At 34.6% G+C, this 25881-nt stretch overlaps 1 protein-coding gene and 2 long non-coding RNA genes across 6 annotated transcripts in view; 1 reads left to right on the top strand and 2 right to left on the bottom strand.

The window, feature by feature from the left end:
* The window catches only part of cerkl (CERK like autophagy regulator), a 195866-nt gene that overhangs the window by 60431 nt on the left and 109554 nt on the right, over nucleotides 1–25881 (bottom strand). The window lies entirely within an intron of this gene.
* LOC147835395 (uncharacterized) overlaps nucleotides 1–25881 on the top strand; it is a 66492-nt gene that overhangs the window by 24932 nt on the left and 15679 nt on the right. The gene's annotated exons all lie outside the window — the stretch shown is intronic.
* LOC110440049 (uncharacterized) lies at nucleotides 1674–12534 on the bottom strand. 2 transcript variants are annotated; one of them, XR_015499870.1, is made up of 3 exons: nucleotides 12036–12534; nucleotides 10353–10383; nucleotides 1674–2342 (listed from the first exon to the last, which is right to left on the bottom strand). It is a non-coding gene; the product is annotated as an uncharacterized LOC110440049 (long non-coding RNA). The 2 variants fall into 2 exon arrangements; XR_015499869.1 differs by lacking the exons at nucleotides 10353–10383; nucleotides 12036–12534 and adding an exon at nucleotides 7574–8909.

A 25881-nucleotide genomic window follows, 5' to 3' on the forward strand; every position in this document is an offset into this window, starting at 1 on the left:
TGTGTTTTAAAGCAGCATCGATGACAGACGGAACAAACATATTCGGGACCTCTAGATATTTTTTCTTTGAACTGTTCAATCACAAAGTCAATCTCTTTTCTTTTGTTCTTTGCTTCCTGTTGCCTTATAGTATTTCTCATTTTAATACTCTGAACAAAACTAATATCATTTTTATATTTCTGCTTGTTGTAATCTATTACCATGTTTTTGTGAATTTCATTTACCTTATATTTTTGAATGCTGTACTTCTGCACAAATTCTTTATGTTCTTCATTTTCTCTGTATTTCGTAACACTGTAGTCTTTGACGTTCTCTCTATGTTCTTCATTTTCTCTGTATTTTGCAACACTGTAATCTTTGACATTGTCTTTATGTCTTTTATTTTCTCTGTATTTTGTAACACTATATTCCTTAACCTTCTCTCTATGTTTTTCGTTTTCTTTGTATTTTACACTGCTATCTCTTCGTTTCATTTCTTTCAAATCAATGTCATTGTTGTATTGGAGTTTCTGCTTACGAAGCTTACAAAGGTCTGAAGAAGGTTTTGAACTTACATTGTTTGTTGGTCGTTCAAGTGATGATGCACAAATACCAGCACAAGTCCCATTTTTTGTTTTCACACATATCACGACCTCATAATGACAGTTATTCACATGTTTTAAATAAATTCCATTCTTTAAATTAGCACGTCTATTTGACAATACCGCTGAAGATGAAAATTTTAGCCATTTCTCTCTAGTGTATGTAAATATGTCTGCACCAATCAAGTCACAAGCAGCCTGTATCTCAAGTTCGGTAGCCCATGTTCCCAGAAATCTCATTTTGGATTTAGCAATATATTCTGGTACAGAACTGTGTCCATGTCTAAGAAACTTATTATACTTCTGCTCATTCTGCAAAATGTAATTAACAACACTTAGCCGGCATTTTCTGTGTTCAACTTCATTTCCTGTCATGGCATACGTTAAAGCCCTAAAAAAGCAATTTCCATCACCCACAATACTTTTTGTTTGACAAGGCTCAGCCATTTCAATTTCATCTGAATGATATTGTTCCTTTTCATTGTGCACCAAGTTTAGCTTTAAGCAAATGTGTTTTTCTTGCTGCATGGTTAACGGACTAAACTGAAAGGAGACACCATCTGTTTGACAAATGAATTCAACATCACCTGCGTCTTCATTTGTTCGACATGCAGAATGCAATCCCAATTGATGATTTTCACCTGTGGTCAAGTTCGTTGCACAGCTACTACAGACTGTAACAGGTTGCATTTCAGTTTCGTTTTCCAAGACTGCATCACACACGGACAGCTTTACATTTTCAACACGTTCACCATCAGCTATTATACTTGCCTTGACGCCAGTTACCTCAAAGGGACTGTTGTTTGCATACAGTGACTCACCCAGTTTTTTGAGATGGATGAGCAGAGACTCCGTGTTGGGATAAAATGCCACTAAGCTTTTACCTTCTGTTGCACATGTACCATCAGAGCTGCGTGAATGGGAATCTATTACAGCAAACCAAGAATGTTGTCTCACAACAGCACAGATGTTTAGATTAATATTTACCAAACATGCATCACACATCTGAAAAGCTTGATTCACTGCTTCATCAAGAGACATAGCAAAACCTTGCAAACCTTCTGCATATTCATCAACACCAAAAAGGCCAGACAATGTTTGATCATATTTTATTGAAAATGTACAATCATTCATTGTGTGAGTGTCAGGCAGCTCATCAACACGTATATAGCCTCGTCCAGGATCGTTGATTTTTCCAGCATTTCTCATGGCGCTGTACAGCTCATCACCATTCAGCAGAACAGAATCCAGATCACTCGAGCTCCACTGCAAAACACTTTTCATCTTACTCATCACAATTGCAATTAAACTATTTGCACCACATTGCTTTCCCATATTCTGGCCGAAGTAGATATCTCCTTGATGGAAAGAGCCTCTGATGATGGAAGTCTGTGGGGATAATTCAGAAACAGCATTCATAGTTATCTCAGTATGTTGTTCAAGCTTAGGATTAGGCTTGGGATCAGAGTAGACTTTAGGTAGAGGGTTTAGAGGAGAGTTTAGGTGAAAGAGACTTTGAGCGTATTTTTCAGGCATTTTTGCATCATTCTTTGTGTCATTCTTTGTGTCATTCCTTGTGTCATTTTTTCCTTTGTCATTTCTTTTGTCAGAGTTTTTTTTGCCGTTGTGATACACACAACGTTCAGGTATTTCTGCCATTTTTTTAAGAGGTGGCAGGACCTCTTCAGGATCAGCAGCCAGCCGGTCTGCTATCCTCTTCTTGGCAGCCTTGGATCGCTGAGAGCCCTTCGTACGAGGCATCTGCACAGAGAATGGCAAAAATTAATCGCATACTAACAAATCGTAATGCAGACAATTGCATATAACAAGCATGTGATCAGCTTATGACAAAAAACGAAGATGAGATATGTGTATGTATGTATGTATGTATATATATGTATGTATATATATATATATATATATATATATATATATATATATATGGAAAGAGAGAGATAATAATAGATATAATAGATAGTAATAAGACAATTTAAGTTAAATGTTTTGTTTCATCAGATTTAGTGTTTAGCAGTTTAATAGTAATTTAGGTAATATTTAATAGGTTTGTACAGAAGTACTTTAAAGTAGGGAGTAACCACCTTCCACTGCCACTAGATGTCGCCACTAACTTGGTTTAGTGCTCTGTGTCCACAGAATATACACTTTCCTGTAATTTAGTAGACTCTTTATTCCATGCGATAAATAAACTACAACTCAACAATCGAGTAAAACAGTTCAAATTAAGTTAATTAAAGGCCTTAAAATATAAAGTGCAGTTGAATTGAGTAGCCTAATAATCTTCAACATTTCACCCAGAAAATATATCATACATTGCTAAAAAGTTAATCAATAGTACTATCCCTTAAGCGTAGTCCCCGTTTGTAATAGTTGTAATAAATTATAAAATGTATAGTTGTAAATTTGTAATATGTAAACTTTAGGTATGAAACTTGGGGTGCCTGGCTGTAGCACTAAATAAGTAACATAAGAACAGATGAATTGCAGAGGATAACAAATGTGTGTCCTGGCTTTATTTATAATGTACATACAGCACACATGGTCGTGATAGGCAATTGTGAAAGCAGAAAAAGTGCACAGCCACACACGCATTCAAAGTGATTTCATAATCAGCAGCTTCCTCAAATGCACATTATAGGACTACATGATATTATGTTAAATACACAATAGCCTAGATAGGTCTAAAATAACATCCCTGAATGACATCAGGAATAAAGCAGTTATTGCTTCTTCTTGTGCACAATGATAAACATGGAAGGGGCAAACCATCAGGTCATCCCGATGAAAATAATTTTTTTTAAAAACAGCACAAACTTATGTTGTAATTTCACATTAACTGTTAATACCGTGAAGTTACATGTCATTTTATTTCTGTCTCCTTCTACATTTATGCCGGTCAAATTTTACCCTTTTATCAATGTGCATAATAAGTACTCAGTCCAAAATGTGTGTGAGTTTCAGATTAAATTATCAGATCATTGATTTTTACTTTGCTAAAAGGTACATGCTGCTTCTACCTGCTCGATCAAAGTGGGTTTCTGTATAAATAGGAAAAAGTTAAGACCGAAGCAGGAATTTATTTGGTTATAGGTATTTGGTTTTTTCAAACAACATTACAACATTACAACTTACAACATTCGCAAGCACAAACAGACATGTGCATCTAATGTTGACTTTAGTAATCTACTAACACAGCAAATATAACAGGATGTCAACAAATAGTTAAATAAAAAATGTATGCATGTACACTGTATATATGTTGTGTGCACAACAGCTGTGGTAATTGCAGCACATTATATACCCCATACTGCAAAATGTTTTAAAAATGTAAACTATATCACTTACTGTTTCTTGAAGTGCACTTGAAATCACAAAGATAATTTTCTATATCATTTTTATTTATTTATTAATTTTTATTTTAAATGTATTTTCTACCAAATATTGAATACTAGAGCTGCTAAACTCTCTTTCTGAAAGCCCATACCTCAGCGGAAATTACTTCTAAGCTCGATTCAACAATTAAACAGGGTTAAAACAAAACTATGCAGAGCTCTGAACCTTAAGAAACTATGTTTGCCTCCACTGCTACAAACAATTAACTATTTCATGAAACACCAGTAAGTCAGTTATGATGAAGTCTACATAGAGCTGAGCAATATGGAAAAAGAAAAAATTACGATAATCTTTTTCATACCAGTCGATATAGATATTTATCACGATAAACGTAAAATCTTTATATCTATCGATTTTATAGGATTTTCAGCATACCAATAACTTTGTGCAGCTGATTTAACACATTTTGTGAAATGTTTTGCTGTCTGACAATATAAATAAAATAAGCAAAAGAATAATCTTAATTTAGCATTTACTATTCAAGTTTTCAACAATTAAAGACATAAGTTATTGGATATTATTGTTTAACGTCAGAAAAAATTAAGTTTTGAACAAGTTAAAGGCGAGTTAATGGTCACAGAATTTTCTCCGTTAAAGATCTTCTTCATATCTGCGGATGTTTTCACAAATTTTATCTCACAGACTGGCACGAATATGGGACTAGGAGACTCTCATTTTATAAAGCGCGCATCATGGCGAGATATGCGGGGAGCGTCTCCGTTGACACATGCCTCCGAGTTATTATCCTTCAGATTGAGTTTAATCTTCCGAGGTAATCTAACAATACTATAAGTGCTGCGAATAGCCTGCAAAGACTGTATAGCTCATGCTGCTCAAATCGTGCTTCGTTACTGAATTGAAACGAAACCGTGAACATAGTTTGATGGATTGTTTTGGCGCTAAAGCATATAGCGGGGCTTGTGTTCACCTCAGATGTTATTAATTCTTGTTTATGCTATACATAACCAACCAACAGAATATACATCAAAATTAAGTTACACATTATACAAAACGAAATTAGTTTCAAAAAGACACATTTTCAAAGATATATATATATATATATATATATATATATATATATATATAAATGTATATATAATAAAAAAATGATAATCCCCCCCCAATTGATCAAATTTAAATGTTAAATTAATATCATATGAGACATTAACTTCAAAAATGCAGTATGCACCTGTAGCAAACATTCCAAATTTCAAACACTTTTTAGATAATGTGCAATTTGATTAATACCCACCTAAAAACAATTACTTAAAATAGTGAAATACCAAATATTGAATACTAGAGCTGCTAAACTTTTTCTCGTAAGGCACGGCTTTTGAGAATGATGACATGAGACTCTGCTGGGTAGTTGGTTTACCAACACTTGTTTGGGTCTGTAATTTCATTGCATCTTCATAAGGGTGGCATTGTTTTAAATGATGAAACAGGTCTGTGGTGTTTTTTGCTTTTGATTACAAAAGTCGTCTGCAGTTTTCACTGCACGTTGCTGTTTTGTGTTGGATTGCAAAAAAACTAAGTAGCTCAAGACTACTGAAGTCTAGTGACGTTTCTTGTCAATGTCTGTGACCTTTTTTTTTTTTTTCTTACTGCAAGTGCAACAGACACTATATGACTGTTAACTTGTATTCTGCATGCGGCACTCGGAAAGGCAGGCTGCAAATAATTAACTATGCATAAACTATGCGTTATGCATAGTGCGTAAATATTATTGACCAATTATCAAACTGTCATTATCGTATTACCGAAAAAATATTTATTGTGACAATTATCTACATCAAATTATCGGCCAGCCCTAAGTCTATATCAGGGCAATTTATTTAGTTTGTCATGGGGGCCAGATCATAAAAAGCATCCCAAATAAAAGGCCGGAGAGATATGACTTCAAATATGAGTGAAAACACACAGCATACAAGAGCCCATATGCTTTATTTTTGCTCCTTAATGCACAGTTCAGACTGCATGATTTTAGCCTTGATTTTGACTCGCTGATAGCTTTTGAGAAATCGCCGACAAATGGCTGAAATCACAGTCAAATTAGTACTCATTCATGTGAGTGACAATCACACAGTATGAACTATCAAGGACGCCATCTAAGAGAATTGCAGATGAGTCACCGACAGCCGTGAGATATTTGACGTGCTAAATGTCTGGAGCTGTCAGGGATTCAAATCATGGCGTGTGAAAAGAGTTTTGACTGAAAATAACAACTGCGATCACCTACAGCCAATGAGAGAGCAGCATCCACTAGCATGGGTACTTGCAGGCCAGCGGGAGCTTAGGGGAGAATTTAAAAGCACTCATTTTCAGTTGATTTGGACCCAAGAAATGGAGGAAAAGCTAGTGGAAATTTAGCAGAAAAACCGTGTTTGACATGTCATCTGAGCTGAGAAATTGCCAATTCCCTTTAAAAGCTAGGTGAGCAAATATGTACATTTCTACCGTACTCTTTATCATTATGTAGTTAATAACGAAACATATTACGTGACTTGGCATTGTTTCCATGTCACTTCTCACGTGTGTTTGGTTGTGAGTTGTAGTTTGGACAAAGTTGTCGGCAATTCTTTCTATTGTAAACTCATGCAGTGTGTAAGCCTGTCGCCGATCCATGCTACAGTGTAAAAACAGCAGTGACAAAACGCAAGCCCAGATAGTCATGCAGTGTGAAAACATCCATGACACCACTACTTTGAAAAATCATACAGTCTGAACACGGCATAGGACACCCATTGTATTTTTCTACATTAAAATGTTAATATATTGCATTTTGAAACCATATAATATCAGTGCATTACACAACTGGCTTTTTTTTTTACAAACACTCAAATGTTGTATTTCAATTAGGTATGCAACAATTTTGGTTGTACGATTATATAGTTTGAAAAAAAAAAAAAAAAACATGGTTTCACGGTTATCACGTCTAATGTAAATTTAAGCTTTATATTAGGCAAGTACTCAAACTGTTGTTATCATCAGAATGCCACGCACAACTCTTATCACTACGGCCCGAGATATTTTGTACTTGGGGAGTCTGGAAGGCACAAGCGCATTGCTTTGCTTGTGCACGCACATTGCCTTGAAGCTTAAGTATCTAAATGTTTTCGGCTGCTCCCGCTACTCAATGTCAGGTGACTCACTTTCTGTGCAGCTCGTGCTATATTAAACAGATACACATCATTTCATAACTATAGCAACCATTTTTCGACTGAACAAAATTTATTTTTGATGTCTTGTTTACACTATTTAAAGGGGCGAAACCTATTGCCTCGCGGGCCAAGTTCAGTCCGTGGGCCACTAATTGAATAGCCATGGTCTACATCATTAACAATGACACTAAACAAAACAAAATGTAATATTTTGTGGATTACTGCTGCTGAATGTTAAAATATTTTAGTTTTGGTTATTAGTTACAAGCTGGTGCAAATATTTACATTTACTGTAAATAGACTTTTATTTGAATAAAACTGATAGTATCATATTTATTTAAAACATTACCAAGTACCACAACTTGCAGTTTAACAATTTCCTAAAATTATGATGAACATTTTGCAATTATTTCAACTTACCTTGAAATCTATTCCATTGTTTCATCAACATGAAAAACAAAAACAAATTAGAAATTATATTACAGCACACAAATCTTACAGTACATAATAGATCTATAATCTTAACTGTAGTAAAATAAGACAAAACAGGGTACAAAAACATTTAGTAAAAACAGATTTTTTTTTACATGTACTGAGCTATAGTTTATAACAATCTCTCAACTTTAAATTATTTTAAACATTGTTTTGACAGTGCCAATATTTATTGTCAACATCATACATTTAAAACTTACTTCACCTAAAAGTTTACTTCACCCTAAAATGTACTTGCTATTAACTTACCCTCAAAGGGTTTAACACCTTTGAGTTTTTTTATCCTATTAAACTGTGAAAAATTAATAAAAAAAAATGCTAAAATTTTTTTTTTTACTTTTTATTTAAACAGCAATAAATAACCTTTGTTTTTACATTTTAGAATAAATTCAACAAAGGTTAACTAAACAATAGTAATTTCATATAGCTTCAAGAACTTTTCCTATGGTTATTTGATGTAGTTGTTGTGCGGTTTATTCCTACCGTCACAACATTCACACGTGTGCAGCCACACATACATTCACCGGCCACTTTATTAGGTACACCTGTCCAATTGATTGCAAATAGACATACACGTGTGCCTGTTTCTGCTTATCTGCTCACATCAAATGCAACATGCCAACCAAACAGGTAAATATGCTGCTGTGCAGAGATCAACTATTGCTAACTAATTTAATGTCGACAAACCAGGACTTATCCTAATGTTTTCCTCTTGAGATACTATGCAAAATTTGAATATGCTGAGGGGGACTTTTTAGAGTTACAACAACTCAATACTGGCTAATTTAATACATTTTTATAAATGTCTGACAATGTTGACATAATAGGGGACACACCTTTGAAATCCTAAAACATACAAGTCAGTGAAGAATAACAATACCTTAATGAGATCGCAGTAATTCCTACTTTTGATAAAACAAGCGTTTTGTTCCTCATTAATAATACATTTAATTGGAAATAAATTTTAAAGTGTTATTTAGGATAAAGAGAAGACTATATGTGCCATACATTTGTTTTAGATTATGAAATTTTATTCTTTTTTTATTTTTAAACCTAACCGCAATTGAGTGAACCTGTTTTATCCAATGTCTCAATCAAAATCATATACATAATCTACAGTACATTATTGAAAATCAAAAATTAGTCTGTCTACTAGTGCTGAGCGACATACAAAATTTTCAGATCGCCATATCGCCCCTCTGTGAGATCGCCGATACAGGATACTATCGCATGGGGGCGCGGCAGTGTTATATATAAAATAATAATAATAAATATAATATTAAAATATTACTATATTTATCCATATCTAAACATATTTATTAACCTTTTGGCTGATTTTTAAACTTATTTAATAGCCTATTGCATTTGCATAACGTTTGAATTTGGATAATTCAAACCAATGCAAATCACTGTGCTTTTACAGCTTAAATGGGCTTTGAGACAGAAATTATATCAAACAAGACTCGATGCAACAGATGCGGAGTCTGTGGCGCGGGACAGGATTTGACGTTAACTTCGGGTTCATGCCGTTATCCTCGGCCCACGGGACTGCCGCAAAATGGATATAATATACATGGATGAAAGCAAATAAAATGACATTTATCTATGCAAGGAAGAAACAAGGATGTATTAAGGTCCTTTCAGACAGAAGGATGGAGGAGTCGCCGCCCGCACATGACTGTTTCTATGCTGTGAAGTTTTCCATGTTTTGCTCAGTTGACCGCGGCGCAGCTTCAGGTCTAATCAATCACAAAAGTAATCATCCACAGTGTCACATTTGTATTAGCTAAGATCTAACACAATGTTGCGCCTGACATGGGTTTATTGTTCTCTGATAAGAGTTTCATTTTAGACATGGCTGCGGTGAGTCGACATTAGCCTATTGCTATAATATTAAACAGACTATTTGACCTAAAACTTTTTACTGAGCTCAGTAAAATGTTTTTTGATAAGTTATTAATAATCTGTTCAATAATAATTTAATGCCAAAACGAATGGTTACATACAGATTGTTTTTAATTGCATATAGACAAATTTAAATAAATAAATAAAATATATTTTAGGCTTAAAAAATAAATAAAGACCTAACATATGTTTGAAAATTAAAAATATGGGTTATTTTCTGAAAAATGCGCATGTCCGTGTTTATCATTCTATCGAATTAAACACAAATAAGACAGGTATATTTCGTGTACTATTTGAAGGAGCAGTCAATGCATGCAATGAAAAAATAGTCTATAAGCCCCCTTAAAACTTAAATAGGCTATTAATAACGGATATAAAAGATAAAAATAACTTGTTTTGTTTTGAGAGAGAGAGAGAGCGCGCAAGAGAGCAATCGAAGTAATTCAATTTTGTCCAAAAGTGTCGGTCAGGTGATGTTGATGTAAACAGTTGAATATCATATTATTTGTAGTTAATTTATTATTACTGATGATGATTAAAATTAGTAATACTATTCATTTTGTTCAATAATCCAATTAAAACATGTAATAGGTCTACATTAGTGCAAAACGAGCTAAATATCGTCTTTAAAATCATCATAGTTTTCAGCACTCTGCAATATTTTCGCCTATCGTTGATACACGATACTATCGTCTAGCTGCACAACCCTACTGTCTACTAACAACACTGTTAAACAATAATGACTGCATAAAATATTTATAGAAACTATTTGCTACGTAATCATAAAAATAATAAGCAGAACCTTACCTCCACAAATCAGCTTTCACAACGTTCTGAAAAACAAAAAACAGACAAAAAAGAAACTATTAATGATAAATATTACATGGAGCAAAAATACTGTTTATAAAAGGGGGTGAAGAGTCAGGCCTTTTTTTGGATCAGCAAAAAAGGGAGGAGACAAGTGTCATTTGTTTTTTCATTTATACAAAAATATTACTGCAAAAACTATTGTCTGTCATTTTTTTTTAAATAAAACAAGAAAAACACAGCTGAAAAAAGGAAAATATTCGATTTTAAATGGCTTTGCTACTGTTGCTGATAATGCTAAATATACAAGTATAACATCTAGTACAACATATATTTATCTTCAATTAATGATTCACCAATTCACACATAAAACTTCAGGTTTCATTATAGGTGGATCATTTCTGAAAACCCATGCAGTGACATAATTTGGATAGTTGTTTGTTGCCACCTGTGGGTTACACAATGTTAGTCAGTTAGTTCCATTAAGCTGTAATGTCAGTTTTACCATAAACAAGTGTTTATATCTAAACTATAAACTGTTCTCTCAGTTCTTCAGTTTTATATAACAGTTCGTAAAGAAGAAAGTGTAAAAACTGAATCCCTCTCAATAAAACACATTTGAATGCAGTGTTTATACCTAATAAACATATGCAAATCATTATCATCAATTATTGTTCATGTTATGCAGGTTTGAATTGAGATTACAATATTTTAATGTTTAAAGCAATGGTTTTATGCTGCTGTCAATAGGGATTATAAAGAAAATCTATCTCAAAGGGTTTAACTTTCATTTTAGACAACACTAAATCAGTGATTATGATAATAAACTCCAGGATGAAGATTTAATCTCATAATTGTGTATTTGGCAGTGCAAAACACAGTGAAAGTCAACTAAATTCAGCCTAGCGTTGTCACAATAATGGAATTTATTGCCGAATTTTTAAAAACATCCATCCCCCGCTTTCAGCACGCTTGAGCTCATTCTCAAACAGCGCTGATTTACCATTGTGTTCACCTGCTCAACAGAAATGACTGATTGATTGGCCGTGAACGTCATTATATCACCGAACTCACTGCTGTTCACAGTGTGAACACATATACAAGGAGCCTTTTAAAGTAGCGATTCATCAGCGGATCGGTCATTTGTGTTTAGCACGTGAACACAGTGTCAAATTAGCACTGTTAAAACACGTGTTTAATGGCGTTTAGGGGAAATTGACATTTTTAAAATACCGACAATAGTCAGCGTTTATTTTTTACTTGCATTTGGCGCTTGACGAGTGTAAACGTTAAGCCCATCTAGACAGAGAAAGAGAACATTGACTCTCTGGTGACCATTGCACTGTTTTCAGATTACTCAATGACCTGCCAATCTGACATGCTTTGGCTTAGATAAAACTAAATACATTGAAGACTAACAGTGTTAAAAATAACAAGATCAACACCACTTTTCTTTAGATTATTTTAAAATCATTATCTTGTAGGCTAATGCAGATCAGCTAAATTTCACTGTTACTAAAATAAAGGCGTGCCTAAATACGTTTAATCACAAAATACACCCGAAAAACATACAAACAGATTAAAAAAGACTTATACCAACCAAAAACTATCATGGATGACTAAAATTAAAACAGATATTGCATAGATTACAGAGAGAGACAAAAAAACGCATGCTTACGCTTCAGCAGGTGGAACAGGGGAGGATAAAAAGGAAGTACGATCTCGTTGTGTTACAATGCGCGCCCTCTAGTGTATGGGAGTTTAATCACGCGTTACTGAAAACTACTAAATGCACCTTTGCCAAAATATATAAAATGGACTTTGCAATTTAAATGACAAAATGTATGTCTGTTAAACCTAGAATTTTTAAATTACAGTAGTCAATAACTAATTTACCTAAAAGAGATTTGGAGTTTTATGTTTTGCAATGTAAATTATAATCTACAGAACATACACAACCAAATTCAAACACTCAATATTTTTTACCAACATAACATTTAGGTTTAAAAAGTAAATAAAGATTGCATATTACATTTTACAAGCGTACCTATAAATATTAAACATTGTGTTTAATTATAATGTTTATTAAACAATTTTATTATGCTATCAATTATTATCTCCCTTATATTGAAAACTGTGAAGACTGAGTCTGTCTGAAATTATACTGTTTGACCAACAGTATGAAAATCATAACATTACAACTTTATTCAGAAACTGTTTTTACAAAAAATATAAATAAATTTTTTTTACCTTGAAGTATAAAAAACAAAACAAATAAAAATTAAGCATGACCAATAGCAATGACTCAAAAAATAAAATTAAGTAAATAAAATGAGAAAATATATACTTGTTGTATGTTTATATGCTTCAATCCAAATTAAGTAGCAATATTACACAAAATGAGTTCCTACACTTTCATGGACAACTGATTTAAGTACTTGAAGTTTTTAAAGCACCATTTGTTTTAAATCAAGCACCTTTGTAATTCACACCGACAACACTTATAGTGTCATAAAGTGTTACTGTGCTTAACATTTCATTTAAAATTAATATTTACATTAAAAATTCAGTGATGATGTTTTACATTCATAGGTTTCAATGAGAGTTTAATCACACATTAAAGCTATACTAAATGAATCTTTGCAAACATAAAAGTATGCAGACTTTTGCATATCTGACACTTTTTTATAATCACACTAATCTTATAATACATTTTATAAAAATGATTTACCTTTAGGCGGCATGATGCAGTGGGTACCACTGTCACCTCACAGCAAGAAGGTCACTGGTTCGAGCCTCGGCTGGGTCAGTTGGCATTTCTGTGTGGAGTTTGAATGTTCTCCCCGTCTTGATGTGGGTTTCTTCCGCGTGTTCCAATTGCAAAATCACAACTGTGGCCACTACACGGCAGTAACAGACCACTCATAGTTTATTTTACTGCTCTGTAGCAAAGAATGCATTCTGAATCCCAAACTGACATATCATAAACATGGTTAATGCATTTCAGATCAAATTTAGTTGAAGCTTGTCACACTTTTTACTCTGTAGATTTTTAATTCTTTAAATAAAACACAAAATCTTCATTTTATATAGTTATGTTATAGTTTTGTCAATTTTATTAAGAAGAGCTAAAATTGCCATAACTCATGAATGGATAGAAATATCTTCACCAAACTTGTCACAGACATGCAAGAGGTTAATCAGAGGTCAGAGCATAAAACCCGTAGACATTGACCACATGGTGGCGCTATACATTGTAAAATCACTGTATCCGAGTAACCATTTATCTGATTACCTAGAAATTTGACATGTCGTGTCTTTGTCTAAGGTGCCATGACTTGATCTACACATTATATCATAGGGCTGCTTTTACTGGTCACTTTGACATAAAAGCGGTCACTCGAAATGTTCATAAAAAATTTGCCAATATGTAAAAACTGAAATTGCTTTTCTGGAGTGTTTAATCAAACATTTGTTAGCTCAATCTATAAACTCTAACACTCTAATCAGATATTTCGTTGTCGAATAAACTACTTACAGGCGTCCTAACTGCTATATGACCTTACCCTGCTAAACTGCTTGACCCCCGTTAATTGCTGCTTGCAGCTATATTTATTATTATTATTATTATTATTATTATTATTATTCTGCCGAAGTCACTATTGCCCAGACCAAACCGTAAGGCCGAGAGAGCTGAAACTTGGCCAGATCGTAGTACCCCGGTACACTACATTCTCACAAAAGATCAGCCAAATCGGACCATAGGTGGCGCTATGGCGCCAAAAACCCACTTTTTGGACATTTTTGCCCGCTATACGTTCACCGTTTGTCGTAGACTCAAAAACTTTACATTTTTCCAATCCTTGGGTTAGCCTCAACAAAAGTGCACAGCTGAACTTTTTGCTCTACGACGCACCGTTTTCCCGCTACATCGCCATTTGTCCGAAACCTACTTTTGCGAACTAGTCCTAGGTTTTACGCTCAATCTAAACCAAACCAGCTCTCAAATGTTCTCTGGACACTGAATATCAATAATTATCAAAAAAAAGTTGACATTTTTATTCTCACGCGAAACAGTGCACAACAATGTTCGATGCTAATTGAAGCTAAATGCTAATTGGAGCTATAACTTTTGAACGAAATGAGATATCATCACCAAACTTGGTACACACATGCATAAGTTCAATTTGAGGTGACACTGCAAAACCCGCAGACTTTGGCCACATGGTGGCGCTATAAAGCTAAAAAAACATAAAAATGACTCTAACCTTACAGCCACTAGTCCAATCAGCTTGAAATTTGGCATGCAGTGTCTTTGACCAAGTTGTCATAACATACTATAAGGACATTGGCATATCTCAAAAAACATGGCCGCCATTGGCCATTTAAAATTGAGCAGCCATTAAACTATGTTAACGATGAGTGATCGGAACGAAACTCACTGGGCATGTTTGACTCACGGTCCTAGAGGTCTGTAAGAATTTTGAAAGAAATCGGCCACTAGGGGGCGATTTTACGTATTTTTAGTGTGTAATTGGTTGTGTATCACACAACCTTTTGCGCAACCACACAAAATACAAATCATATGATAGGCCTGCTCATACCGAACAGTTTGACACTCAAACCACTGCTGTCACTTACACCGTTCGTTAAATATTCATCAATATAGGAAAAACCTACTTTTGCGAACTAGTCCCTGGTTTTTAGTTCAATCGCGACGAAACCAGTGTTGTTGGAATTTCTGGACTGTGTAGATCAATAATTATCAAAAAAATGTTGAACTTTTCACTTTGGCTAGCTGTAACAGGCTAATTTACAAAAGGGGCGTGTCCACACGAACCTACATGCCTGTAAACCAATAAGGAAAACTCAAAACACCACAGAAATTGGTGAGCACATGTGGCATATCAACGAGATGGAACTTGCAAAATTTTGTAAAGATCAAACCATAGGTGGCGCTATAATAGCAAAAATAGTCTTTAAATATTGCTAAATCGCTTAAAAATAAAGTAAATGTGCTTCATTTACACACTTTTTCACAAAAAACACTCAATCTACATATCATATGATAGGTCTGCTCATACTGAACAGTTTGAGACTAAAACCACTGCTGTTACTCAAACTGTTCATTAAAAAAACCATCAATATAAACAAAACCTACTTTTGCAAACTAGTCCCTGGTTTTTCACTCAATCGCAATGAAACCAGTGTTGTATGAACCTCTGGACTGAGTAGATCAATAATTATCAAAAAAAAAGTTGAACTTTCCATTTTAGATAGCTGTAACAGGCTCATTAACAAAAGGGGCGTGTCTACACGAACCTACATGCCTGTAAACCAATAAGGAAAACTGAAAGCATCACAGAAATTGATGAGCACATGTGGCATATCAATGCGAATAAACATGCAAAATTTTGTGGAGATTGGGCAATAGGTGGCGCTATAATAGTGAAAATGGTTCTAAAAACATGCTAAAATGGCTTAAAAATGAAGTAAATGTGCTTCATTTACACACTTATCACTGAAATGATTTATAAGTAATTTTTTTTTTGTCCATCTTGGATGTTTAAAGGTCTCAAAAACACATTTTCAATATTCTATCATTTTAGCCACTATAACACAGACTTTTAACTGTCACCTACCATTTCTAACCACTAGATGTCACAACAAGACCACTTATTTATTGTTCAAAACATTTGCATACCTTTGTTTTTTTTTTTTTTTACATTTTTTGAGTTTAAAGTCAGGGAAATCGCATTTAGGATCATTCTGAATCATATTTTGACCTGATGTAAACACTGTTATGCATTAAACATCTAATTTGCTCCCAGTTAACCTCTTCATAATAATTCTAATAGGTAAAACTGGTTCTATAATTAAACACATTGTTTTAAAACATGTGTAAAGAAAATATCAACTGTGGCTTCTAGATGGCAGTAACAGACCACTTATTGTTTATTTTACTGCTCTATAGCAAAGAATGTAATGTAATGCATTCTGAATCCCAAACTGACATGGCATGAACACAGTTAATTCATTTAAGATCAAATTTAGTCAAAGCTTGTCACACTTTTTACTCTGTAGATTTTTAATTGTTTTAATAAAATACAAAATTTTAATTTTATATAGTTAGAACATGCTCAATTATAGAAGGGATATGTTTATGCACACCTAAATGGCTGTAATCACATAAATAAATTACACTGTGGCCACTAGATGGCAGTAGGAGATCACTAATAGCTTATTCACTGCTCTTTTGTCATTTTTATTAAGAAGAGCTAAAATAGCCATAACTCATGAATGAACTAAAATATCATCACCAAACTTGTTACACATATGCAAGAGGTCAGTCTAAGGTCATAGCATAAAACTCGTAGACAATGGCCAATGATGGGGCTATACATTGTAAAATCACTGTATCTGAGTAACCATTTATCTGATTAACTTAAAATTTGACATGTCGTGTCTTTGTCTAAGGTGCCATGACTCGATCTACACATTATATCATAGGGCTGCTTATACTGGTCACTTTGACATAAAAGCGGTCACTCGAAATGTTCATTAAAAATTTGTCAATATGTAAAAATCGAAGTTGCTTCTCTGGAGTGTTTAATCAAACATTTGTTAGCTCAATCTATAAACTCTAACACTCTAATCGTATATTTCATTGGCGAATAAACTACTTACAGGCTTCCTGACTGCTATATGACCTTACCCTGCTAAACTGCTTGACCCCCGTTAATTGCTGCTTGCAGCTATATTTAGGGGGTCAAGCGCGAAGCGCTGAAACCCTATTGTTTTTGTTAAGATTTTTATTATTATTATTATTATTATTATTCTGCCGAAGTCACTATTGCCCAGACCAAACCGTAAGGCCGAGAGAGCTGAAACTTGGCCAGATGGTAGTACCCCGGTACACTACGTTCTGGCCAAAGATCAGCCAAATCGGACCATAGGTGGCGCTATGGCGCCAAAAACCCACTTTTTGGACATTTTTGCCCGCTATACGTTCATCGTTTGTCGTAGACTTAAAAACTTTACATTTTTCCAATCCTTGGGTTAGCCCCAACAAAAGTGCACAGCTGAACTTTTTGCTCTACGACGCACCGTTTTCGCGCTACATCGCGATTTGTCCGAAACCTACTTTTGCGAACTAGTCCTAGGTTTTTCACTCAATCTAAACCAAACCAGCTCTCAAATGTTCTCTGGACACTGAATATCAATAATTATCAAAAAAAAGTTGACATTTTTATTCTCACTCGAAACAGTACACAACAATGTTTGATGCTAATTGAAGCTAAATGCTAATTGGAGCTATAACTTTTGAACGAAATGAGATATCATCACCAAACTTGGTACACACATGCATAAGCTCAATTTGAGGTGACACTGCAAAACCCACAGACTTTGGCCACATGGTGGCGCTATAAAGCTAAAAAAACATAAAAATTACTCTAACCTTACAGCCGTTTGTCCAATCAGCTTGAAATTTGGCATGCAGTGTCTTTGACCAAGTTGTCATAACATACTATAAGGACATTTGCATATCTCAAAAAACATGGCCGCCATTGGCCAATTAAAATTGAGCAGCCATTTAACAAGGTTAACGATGAGTGATCAAAACGAAACTCGCTGGGCATGTTCGACTCATGGTCCTAGAGATCTGTAAGAATTTTGAAAGAAATCGGCCACTAGGGGGCGATTTTACGTATTTTTAGTATGTAATGGGTTGTGTATCACACAACCTTTTGCGCAACCTTACAAAATACATATCATATGACAGGCCTGCTCATACTGAACAGTTTGACACTCAAACCACTGCTGTCACTTACACCGTTCGTTAAATATTCATTAATATAGGAAAAACGTACTTTTGCGAACTAGTCCCTGGTTTTTCACTCAATCGCAACGAAACCAGTGTTGTTGGAATCTCTGGACTGTGTAGATCAATAATTATCAAAAAAAAGTTGAACTTTTCACTTTGGCTAGCTGTAAAAGGCTAATTTACAAAAGGGGCGTGTCCACACAAACCTACATGCCTGTAAACCAATAAGGAAAACTCAAAACACCACAGAAATTGGTGAGCAAATGTGCCATATCAATGTGAACAAACATGCAAAATTTTGTGAAGATCAAACCATAGGTGGCGCTACAATAGCAAAAATAGTCTTAAAAACATGCCAAATGGCTTAAAAATAAAGTAAATGTGCTTAATTTAAACACTATTTCACAAATACACTTATTCTACATGTCATATGATAGGTCTGCTCATACTGAACAGTTTGACACTAAAACCACTGCTGTCACTTACACCGATCAATAAAAAAACCATAAATATAAACAAAACCTACTTTTGCGAACTAGTCCCTGGTTTTTAACTCAATCGCAACGAAACCAGTGTTGTATGAACCTCTGGACTGAGTAGATCAATAATTATCAAAAAAAAGTTAAACTTTCCATTTTAGATAGCTGTAACAGGCTCATTTACAAAAGGGGCGTGTCTACACGAACCTACATGCCTGTAAACCAATAAGAAAAACCCAAAACATCACAGAAATTGATGAGCACATGTGGCATATAAATGCGAATAAACATGCAAAATCTTGTGGAGATTGGGCAATAGGTGGCGCTATAATAGTAGAAATGGTTCTAAAAACATGCTAAAATGGCTTAAAAATGCAGTAAATGTGCTTCATTTACACACTATTACAAGTTTGATACAAGCTTATTACTAAAATTATTTACATGTTAAATTTTTTTTCTTTCTTGGATGTTTTAGAGGTCTCAAAACACATATTTTCAATATTCTATCATTTTAGCCACTTTAACAGACTTTTAAAGGTCACCTACCAAATTGAACCACTAGATGTCAGCACAAGACAACTTATTTATTGTTCATAACATTTGCATACCTTTGTTTTTTGAGTTTAAAGTCAGGGAATTTGCATTTAGGATCATTCTGAATCACATTTTGACATGATGTAAACACTGTTATGCATTAAACGTCTTATTTAGTCCCAGTTAACCTCTTCATAATAATTCTAATAGGTAAAACTGGTTCTATAATTAAACACCTTGTTTTAAAACATGTGTAAAGAAAATCACAACTGTGGCCACTAGATGACAGTAACAGACCACTTATTGTTTATTTTACTGCTCTATAGCAAAGAATGTGATGTAATGTTATGTAATGCATTCTGAATCCCAAACTGACATGGCATGAACACAGTTAATCCATTTAAGATCAAATTTAGTCAAAGCTTGTCACACTTTTTACTCTGTAGATTTTTAATTATTTTAATAAAATACAAAATTTTCATTTTATACAGTTAGAACATGCTCAATTATAGAGGGGATATGTTTATGCACACCTAAATGGCTGTAATCACATAAATAAATTACACCGTGGCCACTAGATGGCAGTAGGAGATCACTAATAGCTTATTCACTGCTCTTTTGTCATTTTTATTAAGAAGAGCTAAAATAGCCATAACTCATGAATGAATTAAATCATCTTCACCAAACTTGTAACACATATGCAAGAGGTCAGTCTAAGCTCATAGCATGAAACTCATAGACATTGGCCACATGCTGGCGCTATACATTGTAAAATCACTGAATCTGAGTAACCATTTATCTGATTAACTTAAAATTTGACATGCGGTGTCTTTGTCTAAGGTGCCATGACTCGATCTACACATTATATCATAGGGCTGCTTATAATGGTCACTTTGACATAAAAGCGGTCACTCGAAATGTTCTTAAGAAATTTGTCTATATGTAAAAACTGAAGTTGCATTTCTGGAGTGTTTAATCAAACATTTGTTAGCTCAATCTATAAACTCTAACACTCTAATCGTATATTTTATTGTCGAAGGAACTACTTACAGGCGTCCTAACTGCTATATGACCTTACCCTGCTAAACTGCTTGACCCCCGTTAATTGCTGCTTGCAGCTATATTTAGGGGGTCAAGCGCGTAGCGCTGAAACCCTATTGTATTTGTTAGGATTTTTATTATTATTATTATTCTGCCGAAGTCACTATTGCCCAGACCAAACCGTAAGGCAGAGAGAGCTGAAACTTGGCCAGATCGTAGTACCCCGGTACACTACATTCTCCCCAAAGATCAACCAAATCGGACCATAGGTGGCGCTACAGCGCCAAAAACCAACATTTTGGACATTTTTGGCCGCTATACGTTCACCGTTTGTCGTAGACTCAAAAACTTTACATTTTTTGAATCCTTGTGTTAGCCCTAACAAAAGTGCACAGCTGCACTTTTTGCTCTACGACGCACCGTTTTCCCGCTACATCGCGTTTTGTCCGAAACCTACTTTTGCGAACTAGTCCTAGGTTTTTCACTCAATCTAAACCAAACCACCTCTCAAATGTTCTCTGGACACTGAATATCAATAATTATCAAAAAAAAGTTGACATTTTTATTCTCACTCGAAACAGTACACAACAATGTTCGATGCTAATTGAAGCTAAATGCTAATTGGAGCTATAACTTTTGAACAGAATGAGATATCATCACCAAACTTGGTACAAACATGTATAAGCTCAATTTGAGGTGACACTGCAAAACCCGCAGACTTTGGCCACATGGTGGCGCTATAAAGCTTAAAAACCATAAAATGACCCTAACCTTACAAGCGTTAGTCCGATCAGCTTGAAATTTGGCATGCAGTGTCTTTGACCAGTTTGCCATGACATATTATAAGGACATTGGCACATCTCAAAAAACATGGCCGCCATTGGCCAATAAAGATTGAGCAGCCATTTAACAAGGTTAACGATCAGCGATCGGAACGAAACTCGCTGGGTATGTTCGACTTATAGACCTAGAGGTCTGTAAGAATTTTGAAAGAAATCGGCCACTAGGGGGCGATTTTACGCAATTTTAAGGTGTAATGGGTTGTGTATCACACAACCTTTTGCAAAACCACACAAAATACATATCATATGATAGGCCTGCTCATACCGAACAGTTTGACACTCAAACCACTGCTGTCACTCACACCGTTCAATAAATATTCATCAATATAGGAAAAACCTACTTTTGCGAACTAGTCCCTGGTTTTTCACTCAATCGCGACGAAACCAGTGTTGTTGGAATCTCTGGACTGTGTAGATCAATAATTATCAAAAAAAAGTGGAACTTTTCACTTTTGTCTAGCTGTAACAGGCTCATTTACAAAAGGGGCGTGTCCACACGAACCTACATGCCTGTAAACCAATAAGGAAAGCCCAAAACATCACAGACATTGGTGAGCACATGTGGCATATCAACGAGATGAAACTTGCAAAATTTTGTGAAGATCAAACCATAGGTGGCGCTATAATAGCAAAAATAGTCTTTAAATAATGCTAAATCGCTTAAAAATAAAGTAAATTTGCTTCATTTACATACTATTTCACAAAAAACACTCAATCTACATATCATACGATAGGTCTGCTCATACTGAACAGTTTGAGACTAAAACCACTGCTGTTACTCAAACTGTTCATTAAAAAACCATCAATATAAACAAAACCTACTTTTGCGAACTAGTCCCTGGTTTTTAACTCAATCGCGACAAAACCAGTGTTGTATGAATCTCTGGACTGAGTAGATCAATAATTATCAAAAAAAGTTGAACTTTCCATTTTAGATAGCTTTAACTGGCTCATTAACAAAAGGGGCGTGTCTACACGAACCTACATGCCTGTAAACCAATAAGGAAAATCCAAAACATCACAGATATTGGTGAGCAGATGTGGCATATCAATGTGAATAAACATGCAAAATCTTGTGGAGATTGGGCAATAGGTGGCGCTATAATAGTGGAAATGGTTCTAAAAACATGCTAAAATGGCTTAAAAATGCAGTAAATGTGCTTCATTTACACACTTATCACTGAAATGATTTATAAGTTATTTTTTTGTCCATCTTGGATGTTTAAAGGTCTCAAAAACACATTTTCAATATTCTATCATTTTAGCCACTATAACAGACTTTTAACTGTCACCTACCATTTCTAACCACTAGATGTCACAACAAGACCACTTATTTATTGTTCAAAACATTTGCATACCTTTGTTGTTTTACATTTTTTGAGTTTAAAGTCAGGGAAATTGCATTTAGGATCATTCTGAATCATATTTTGACCTGATGTAAACACTGTTATGCATTAAACATCTAATTTGGTCCCAGTTAACCTCTTCATAATAATTCTAATAGGTAAAACTGGTTCTATAATTAAACACCTTGTTTTAAAACATGTAAAGAAAATATCAACTGTGGCTTCTAGATGGCAGTAACAGACCACTTGATGTTTTTTTACTGCTCTATAGCAAAGAATGTAATGTAATGTTATGTAATGCATTCTGAATCCCAAACTGACATGGCATGAACACAGTTAATCCATTTAAGATCAAATTTAGTTAAAGCTTTTTTACACTTTTTACTCTGTAGATTTATAATTATTTTAATAAAATACAAATTTTTCATTTTATACAGTTAGAACATGCTCAATTATAGAGGGTATATGTTTATGCACACCTAAATGGCTGTAATCACATAAATAAATTACACTGTGGCCACTAGATGGCAGTAGGAGATCACTAAAAGCTTATTCACTGCTCTTTTGTCAGTTTTACTAAGAATAGCTAAAATAGCCATAACTCATAAATGAATTAAAATATCTTCACCAAACTTGTTACACATATGCTTAGAATATTTCAGTCTAAGCTCATAGCATAAAACTCGTAGACAATGGCCACATGATGGCGCTATACATTGTAAAATCACTGTATCCGAGTAACCATTTATCTGATTAACTAGAAATTTGACATGCTGTGTCTTTGTCTAAGGTGCCATGACTCGATCTACACATTATATCTTAGGGCTGCTTATACTGAACGCTTTGACATAAAAGCGGTCACTCGAAATGTTCATTAAAAATTTGTCAATATGTAAAAATCGATGTTGCTTCTCTGTAGTGTTTAATCAAACATTTGTTAGCTCAATCTATAAACTTTAACACTCTAATCGTATATTTCGTTGTCGAATAAACTACTTACAGGCGTCCTAACTGCTATATGACCTTACCCTGCTAAACTGCTTGACCCCCGTTAATTGCTGCTTGCAGCTATATTTATTATTATTATTATTATTATTATTATTATTATTATTATTATTCTGCCGAAGTCACTATTGCCCAGACCAAACCGTAAGGCCGAGAGAGCTGAAACTTGGCCAGATGGTAGTACCCCGGTACACTACGTTCTGGCCAAAGATCAGCCAAATCAGATCATAGGTGGCGCTATGGCGCCAAAAAAACACTTTTTGGACATTTTTGGCCGCTATTCGTTCACCGTTTGTCATAGACTCAAAAACTTTACATTTTTTGAATCCTTGGGTTAACCTGAACAAAAGTGTAAACCAGAAATTTTTGCTCTACGACGCACCGTTTTCCCGCTACATCGCGATTTGTCCGAAACCTACTTTTGCGAACTAGTCCTAGGTTTTACACTCAATCTAAACCAAACCAGCTCTCAAATGTTCTCTGGACACTGAATATCAATAATTATCAAAAAAAAGTTGACATTTTTATTCTCACGCGAAACAGTACACAACAATGTTCGATGCTAATTGAAGCTAAATGCTAATTGGAGCTATAACTTTTGAACGAAATGAGATATCATCACCAAACTTGGTACACACATGCATAAGCTCAATTTGAGGTGACACTGCAAAACCCGCAGACTTTGGCCACATGGTGGCGCTATAAAGCTAAAAAAACATAAAAATGACTCTAACCTTACAGCCATTTGTCCAATCAGCTTGAAATTTGGCATGCAGTGTCTTTGACCAAGTTGTCATAACATACTATAAGGACATTGGCATATCTCAAAAAACATGGCCGCCATTAGCCAATTAAAATTGAGCAGCCATTTAACAAGGTTAACGATGAGTGATCAAAACGAAACTCGCTGGGCATGTTCGCCTCACGGTCCTAGAGGTCTGTAAGAATTTTGAAAGAAATCGGCCACTAGGGGGCGATTTTACGTATTTTTAGTGTGTAATGAATCGTGTATCACACAACCTTTTGCGCAACCACACAAAATACATATCATATGATAGGCCTGCTCATACCGAACAGTTTGACACTCAAACCACTGCTTTCACTTACACCGTTCGTTAAATATTCATCAATATAGGAAAAACCTACTTTTGCAAACTAGTCCCTGGTTTTTCACTCAATCGCGACGAAACCAGTGTTGTTGGAATCTCTGGACTGTGTAGATCAATAATTATCAAAAAAAAGTTGAACTTTTCACTTTGGCTAGCTGAAACAGGCTAATTTACAAAAGGGGCGTGTCCACATGAACCTATATGCCTGTAAACCAATAAGGAAAGCCCAAAACATCACAGAAATTGGTGAGCACATGTGGCATATCAGCGAGATGAAACTTGCGAAATTTTGTGAAGATCAAACCATAGGTGGCGCTATAATAGCAAAAATAGTCTTTAAATATTGCTAAATGGCTTAAAAATAAAGTAAATTTGCTTCATTTACATACTATTTCACAAAAAACACTCAATCTACATATCATATGATAGGTCTGCTCATACTGAACAGTTTGACACTAAAACCACTGCTGTTACTCAAACTGTTCATTAAAAAAACATCAATATAAACAAAACCTACTTTTGCGAACTAGTCCCTGGTTTTTAACTCAATCGCAACGAAACCAGTGTTAAATGAACCTCTGGACTGAGTAGATCAATAATTATCAAAAAAAAGTTGAACTTTCCATTTTAGATAGCTGTAACAGGCTCATTAACAAAAGGGGCGTGTCTACACGGACCTACATGCCTGTAAACCAATAAGGAAAACCCAAAACATCACAGAAATTGGTGAGCAGATGTGGCATATCGATGTGATTAAACATGCAAAATCTTGTGGAGATTGGGCAATAGGTGGCGCTATAATAGTGGAAATGGTTCTAAAAACATGCTAAAATGGCCTAAAATGAAGTAAATGTGCTTCATTTACACACTTATCACTGAAATGATTTATAAGTTTTTTTTTGTCCATCTTTGATGTTTAAAGGTCTCAAACACATTTTCAATATTCTATCATTTTAGCCACTATAACACAGACTTTTAACTGTCACCTACCATTTCTAACCACTAGATGTCACCACAATACCACTTATTTATTGTTCAAAACATTTGCATACCTTTGTTGTTTTACATTTTTTGAGTTTAAAGTCAGGGAAATTGCATTTAGGATCGTTCTGAATCACATTTTGACCTGATGTAAACACTGTTATGCATTAAACATCTAACTTGGTCCCAGTTAACCTCTTCATAATAATTCTAATAGGTAAAACTGGTTCTATGATTAAACACCTTGTTTTAAAACATGTGTAAAGAAAATCACAACTGTGGCTTCTAGATGGCAGTAACAGAGCACTTGATGTTTATTTTACTGCTCTATAGCAAAGAATGTAATGTAATGTTATGTAATG

The sequence above is a fragment of the Danio rerio genome, chromosome 9 (assembly GCF_052040795.2).
Source record: "Danio rerio strain M-AB ecotype USA chromosome 9, GRCz13ab, whole genome shotgun sequence".
NCBI classification, from domain to species: Eukaryota; Metazoa; Chordata; class Actinopteri; order Cypriniformes; family Danionidae; genus Danio; species Danio rerio.